We start from the raw sequence: 7562 nt of genomic DNA on the forward strand, positions 1-7562 counted from the left end.
CCCCTCGCCCCGCCTCGGTCCCCGCTGCTACGGCTGGCCGCCGCGCTTGACGGCGCCCCACGTTGGCGGCCCCGCTCTGCTGCTGCTGCTTGCTCCCGCGTGCTCGCGCGCCCCCTGCCGTGCCCCACCTGCCGCCGTGCTGCTCTGCTCCGCCCCTACCCCGGCCTCCCCCTGCTGCCCACGGCGTGCACGACCGCAGTGGCCGTCGGCGCCCTATGCAGCCACGGGTGCCCAGCTGCGGCCGGTTCGGGCCACTGCCATGTGGACCCGCACCAAAAAAAAGGAATAAAAAAAATTAAAAAAAATTAAATTAATTAATTAATTAATTAACTTAATTAATCCTAATCTAATTAACCTAATTAACTACTTAACCTAATTAACTACTGTTAATTAACAGTATAGCCAATGACAGGTGGGCCTGCTGTCCAGTTTGACCAAGTCAAACTGCTGACTGGACTAGTCTAGTCATTGACAGGAGGGTCCCACTAGACCCCTTTGACCAATCAACGGTCCCAGTTGACTGTTGACTGGGAAGTCAACTGGACCCCACCTGTCAGCCCCTTTAGTACATTGTTGTGTACAAGCTGTGGGTACACTTAGCAATTTCACCTTTAATTCTGAAATAATAAATAAATTCAAAAAAAATTAGAAATTGTTTAAAACTTTGAAAAAATCATATAAAATAAACCGTAGCTCGGATGAAAAAACTTTGTACATGAAAGTTGCTCAGAACGACGAGACAAATCCGGATACGCAGTCCGTTCGTCCGCCACACACCCCTAACCTATCGAACTCGCAACTTTCCCCCTCCGGCTCCTCTGCCCGGAAAGACGGAACCCCGGGAATACTTTCCCGGATGTTTTCCCCCCTTCACCGGTATCACCTACTACCGCGTTAGGGCACACCGAACACCGCGTATTGCCTTGTTATATTTTGTGATACTTTGTTTGCTCTGTATTCATTATTTCTTCCCCCTCTTCTCTCCGGTAGACTACGAGACCGACGTTGCTGCTGACCAGTTTGACTACGGAGTTGACGACCCCTCTCTCTTGCCAGAGCAACCAGGCAAGCCCCCCCCCCCTTGATCACCAGATATCGCCTATTCTCCTCTATACTGCTTGCATTAGAGTAGTGTAGCATGTTACTGCTTTCGTTAATCCTATTCTGATGCATAGCCTGACATTGTCGCTACATCTGTTGATACCTTACCTGCAATCCTAAATGCTTAGTATAGGATGCTAGTTTATCATCATTGGCCCTACATTCTTGTCAGTCTGCCTTGCTATACTATCGGGCCGTGATCACTTGGGAGGTGATCACGGGTATATACTATACATACATACATACTATACAAATGGTGACTAAAGTCGGGTCAGCTCATTGAGTACCCGCAAGTGATTCTGACGAGGGGGCTGAAAGGACAGGTGGCTCCATCCCGGTAGAGGTGGGCCTGGGTTCCCGACGGCCCTCGACTGTTACTTTGTGGCGGAGCGACAGGGCAGGTTGAGACCACCTAGGAGACAGGTGGGCCTGGCCTTGTTCGGCGTTCGCGGATACTTAACACGCTTAACGAGATCTTGGTATTTGATCTGAGTCGGCTACGAGCCTATACGCACTAACCATCTACGTGGGAGTAGTTATGGGTATCCCGACGTCGTGGTATCAGCCGAAGCACTTCAGACGTCAGCGACGGAGCGGCGCGCGCCGGATTGGACTGGAACGCCTGCTAGGCTAGGTCTGCTTCCGGCCGCCCACGCAACGTGCAGGTGTGCTCAGGGCGATGGGCCCAGACCCCTGCGCGCTTAGGTTTAGACCGGCGTGCTGGCCTCTCTGTTGTGCCTAGGTGGGGCTGCGACGTGTTGATCTTCCGAGGCCGGGCATGACCCAGGAAAGTGTGTCCGGCCAAATGGGATCGAGCGTGTTGGGTTATGTGGTGCACCCCTGCAGGGAAGTTAATCTATTCGAATAGCCGTGATCTTCGGTAACAGGACGACTTGGAGTTGTACCTTGACCTTATGACAACTAGAACCGGATACTTAATAAAACACACCCTTCCAAGTGCCAGATACAACCGGTGGTCGCTCTCCCTCAGGGATATGAGGAGAGGATCGCCGGGTAGGGTTATGCTATGCGATGCTACTGGAGATGCTACTTGGAGATGCTACTTGGAGGACTTCAATCTACTCTCTTCTACGTGCTGCGAGACGGAGGCTGCCAGAAGCGTAGTCTTCGACAGGATTAGCTATCCCCCTTTTATTCTGGCATTCTGCAGTTCAGTCCACCGATATGACCCCTTTACACATATACCCATGCATATGTAGTGTAGCTCCTTGCTTGCGAGTACTTTGGATGAGTACTCACGGTTGCTTTCTCCCCCCCTTTTCCCCCTTTCCTTTCCTTCTGGTTGTCGCGACCAGATGCTGGAGTCCAGGAGCCAGACGCCACCATCGACGACGATCCCTACTACACTGGAGGTGCCTACTACTACGTGTTGCCCGCTGATGACGACCGGGAGTAGTTTAGGAGGATCCCAGGCAGGAGGCCTGCGCCTCTTTCGATCTGTATCCCAGTTTGTGCTAGCCTTCTTAAGGCAAACTTGTTTAACTTGTCTGTACTCAGATATTGTTGCTTCCGCTGACTCGTCTATGATCGAGCACTTGTATTCGAGCCCTCGAGGCCCCTGGCTTGTATTATGATGCTTGTATGACTTATTTATGTTTTAGAGTTGTGTTGTGATATCCTCCCGTGAGTCCCTGATCTTGATCGTACACATTTGCGTGCATGATTAGTGTACGATTGAATCGGGGGCGTCACAAGTTGGTATCAGAGCCGACTGCCTGTAGGAATCCCCCTTCCAACTCCTTGGCCGAAGTTGAGTCTAGACTTTACAAAACTTTTACTAACTTGGCTGTGTGGCCCATGGGCCCACGTCGCCATTGGGTGGTATTAGGATCTTTTACTCCTCGATCTTTACTCTGGGACTCTGAGCTCTCTTCTATTCGGGTTAAATGATTTTGCTAAAAACAAAACTAACTATAGGTTCTCGCAAGTACTTTCTCCCGGAGAGCCATTTGTTACCGATGACCGCCTGCTGCACCAGAAGATTTCGGAGATACTCTCCAATTTTCTCTCGAGACCTTGTGCCCGTTGCTTTTGCAATTCTCGACCACCGATAAACCCTTATGGATAACTACTTACACTTGCCATTCATACGATCCTCCCCCATTGATCTTGTTATTACAAGATACCCCGAAGTTTTCTCTATTGTTCTGAGAATACGTTGTGCCTACTGCCTAGCAGTTCTTTGCCACACGAATACCCCTTCAAATAAATCCTCGCACTTGTCGAGTATCCGCTCACCCCCAGTTGTTCATGTGTTTCACAAAAGTCTTCAAAATACTATTCGATCTTCCGAAAATCCTCTGGAGCCTTTGGCTCTTGAAATTCTTGCTTGCTTGCATTATGGTTAATCCCATAAGTCTCGTAGTCTTCTTGACATTCCTTGTCATTATTATTTTCAGTCTGTTGACTCAATAGGATTGCGAATACACGCAATCATCATTGATCCTTATAAATTACTTTTCCGGCTGAGCTGCCATTCTTTTTACTGGAATTGGTTCTCAACCAATCCAATTGTCATTGATTGTACCCTAAGGCCATTCAACTTATCCATCCCTACTCAGAGCATTGCTTCTGATCCCTTGATTTGGAAATCATAATTCCTTTGCATTTGACAATTGAGTTAGTCAGTTGTTTCTATAATCTGATCTCCTTGCAATCTTCTTCATCTAGTTGAGTACCGATGCTCACGTCAGATCCCTTGTGGACCACCAGATCCTTTGTTGGATTTTATCTGACAACGCCCTTCATATTCAATAACCTTGTGAGCCTTTCCTCTGATACATAATGCCTTTGGTAGATTGTATCCTCTGCTTTCTCAACCATGCTCTGCCTTTGGGCTTGAGTTAATTACTTCTGAAGGTTTGGTATATGATTCTAAGATGCCCTGATGGGTTGAACCTATGCCTTCCTTAATAGGTGTGAACTCGAAAGTTTTCACGAGTCGTACTCTTCTGGTATTTTGCCAGATAAAATTTCAAAACTACAACTTCATTGAGCGCGAGAAGTGAATGAAAGGTTGTGCATTGGAGAAGTGGGAGTCGACCTTGAACTTTGCGTTCATGCCCATGGACACGATGTACATCTTCTCATCGAAGCTTCTTTTAAAATCAATTATTCCCTTGGTATAAGTTCATTTTATATCTGAGATCTGGCCTTTTTGCAATCGTGGTTCTGACCATGTTCTCCTTTAAATATCATGTCCTGTGCAAGTTTAAGCACTTGTCTTCTATAGAGCAATACCCCAGTTCAACTTCTCGTTTGATCTGTCGTCGAGTATTACCACCTGGTATCTCGAGATTATCTTGGAACTGCATAATTTCTTATGAGTTCTTCATCAAGTACTACATACTCACCGATTACAATTTTTCATGGGCTCGGAGTTATTGAACACTCAAAGACACCGATAACTGAACCGAGTCCGCTCTATGGTTCAACAACTCTTCAGTAAGCTTCTATAAGTACGAGTTTGTACCCGATCACGCCATTCCTAGCCTGTTTGGCTATATCATTGACGTGACGATTCTAACGGTGCTACCTGGTCCTTATTCTCGGAGCACCAATTTTCGACGATGAACTAACCTTACGTCGATTTTCCTCGTCATACCCTTTCACCTTAAACAACAAGCTTGAGTTCGAGTTTGTGTCGTACCCATGGTTCCAATAACCTTTCACTTCATCATTACTTGACTTGATGTCGTTACCGATCGATTACATCTTCATGAACTCTCGCGACAAAGGTGTCGTGATCATCAACATTCTGAGCTCATCCAGGATATCAATTGGATTCATGATGAGACATACCATCCTTGCCCTCGATGAATTGTATTATCGTCGACCACTTTATTGCCCTCCCACCAACACAAGCTTGTTCATGTTCGGTGTTATACCTTGAGTTCCTTGCTATCCAGCAATTGTTCTTCCTTACCTTGGAGTATTACCATCCTTTATGTCAAGAATGTTCTGAGATTTGTTCCACCTCTTGAGAATTCTTGACATAGAAATACCTCTCACCATCACCATTCTTTCTTGGTCCCCGTGTTAATTCCAACAAGTGAACGGTGTTGTTTGAATTCTTTCCTTCTAGCAACCCTATTTCTTTGAAGTGAATGGGCGATAGTTCATTCTAAGTCCTTCGCTAATTGAATCACCATTCTAACGTTGGCCGTGCAACCCAACCCATATTTCGGGTGCATCGTTCAACCAATGTTTAATTATGTATGTTTTCCTCGAGCATACCCATTATATCATTTGATCTGACAAATGTTATCCCCTTGTTCACTTAATTGTGGAAATCCATCTTTTGGGAATCTCGGTGAATTGCCGTTGAGTTCACCAGACACCTCCTTGTCCTCTCCTTGGGTTAATGATGGACTCTTGATAACGGAAAACACTTCATAGTTCATTTCCCCGAGAATCTTACAATGTCATCTCGTCAATTTGCATTGCACCTTTTCTTCTCAGGTATCCTAAGTCTGAGGTATCCTGACACCAATCGGATCTGAATCTCGGTCAAATATGAGGGTTGGGACACCTTTCCAAGAGTTATGATGTTGATCCTTTGATGACCCGCTAACATGATGTCATGCCTAGCACCCCCCCCCCCCGGCTGGAGGACCTATCATTATAGATTCCTTTTCAGCAAGGTTATCCATTCATCCATGAGGAAATTGTAAGACTTATTCTACAAGTTATTCCTGATGGATCCTTCATGTTTTCAAAGTCTGACCTTTGCTCGAAGGCCATGTCGATGCTATCTCGAAGCATGTTTGTGGTACTCTGATTTTCAACAAATACATTGAAGCCCAATGCTAAATATTTCCTGCCCAATTATCCAAACACCGCTGTATGGGTAATGTCATGAAAAATCCTCTCCCCTACCTAAAGAGTTTTCTACATTATATCCTGACATGGATATCATGCTCTGCTTGTCCTTGGGAAGGATATACCCTTGAAATATGTGTTTAAACCTATTTTCCTTTCCATTGATCTGTTTAATCTGATGATCATGTTTTCCTACCATTGTTGATTTAACCTTTCTTGTGATCTATATGATCTGAGCAGTAATATTCTCCTGCTTATGTAAACACCTCGGTGTACAACTCTGCCAGTGAGACCCTGTTACTTTTGTTGGTGACATTTCGGTAACCACCGATGGACGAGAACTTTGCCTACTGGTCCGCCTCGTTCAACGAGCAGGAAAATGGTTCTCTTCATCCCTCGTCCTTGGTACTGATGTTGTTGCCGACATAACTGATAGGCTATCCTCTGACATACCTTGCTTGCATGATCACGCAAGACGTCTCCGCCCTTCCTACCTTTAACCCACGTGGTGGGCCCATAACCCACAGTTCCACAGGATCGAAACCTGACTCTCCTGTACACCCCCTGTTCCCAAAGTTATTCCTCCCGCGTGGACTCGTATGTAATTCATGAGCCACCTTCCAATGAGATCGTCAATTCTGGCATCGGACACAATAATTATTCCGTTGCTTGAAACCCCTTTTCACCTTCTGCCTAGGCGATGAACGATTGCCTGGCTGCTTGAAACTTCTTATTGTACCTTCCAACTTTACTCTCGATGTGTTTTATTTTGTTCAACTCGAGAGGTACTCATATGCTCATTCATGGGTTAATCCCAGATTATTACACTTATAGCATTCTGTCGTTGCTGATCTGCCTCGTTACCTATTCTTAAATACGATGAAGATCCCGAAGAAAGGATGCCGACTTCATCCTGATGACCTGAAGCAGAGGAATGAAGACATCAGTGTAATGGATTGATCTCTTCAAGAAGAGCAACCAAAGACGAGAAGATTCGTTAGGATTTCGAAGCCAGACCTTTCCCCTTACTCCCCTCTTAAATCTCGGGACGAGATTTCTTGTAGTGGAGGAGAATTGTGACGCCCGGGTAATTAAGCTACAGTAATCCCCACTAATGATGCCACGTCACCTCGGTTACTGTGGATAAACTCGCGTTAGTTCGGAACCTAGTTCGAATTTCAAATTCAAAATCGAGCAAACAATAAAAGTTTTCAAATATGAAAAGTTAAATGTTCGGAGTGAACCAAATAATACATAGGTAATTATGGTGAAGAAACCAAACTTCGATAAAATATTTAAAGGCCCTAAAGCAATTAAAACAATAGTGAAAACAATTATTTAAATACCTTTTGTAATTAATAAAATGTCAAACTAATTTGTTTGCGGATTAGACTTTTTGTGACTATGGACTAAGTTGAAATACTAAATTAAATGCTACGTGTATATTTTAATAAAATTAAAATAATAGGAAACAAAACTAAGACAGAAAAGGTAAAATAAATAAAAAGAAAATACAAAAGAGAAAACAAAACAAAACAAAAAAAAGAATTAAAGTCCCCCTTGGCCCACCTGGGCCTCGGCCCAACTGGCCGGCCCACTCGGACCGAGCCACCCCACTA

The sequence above is a fragment of the Triticum dicoccoides genome, chromosome 3B (assembly GCF_002162155.2).
Source record: "Triticum dicoccoides isolate Atlit2015 ecotype Zavitan chromosome 3B, WEW_v2.0, whole genome shotgun sequence".
NCBI classification, from domain to species: Eukaryota; Viridiplantae; Streptophyta; class Magnoliopsida; order Poales; family Poaceae; genus Triticum; species Triticum dicoccoides.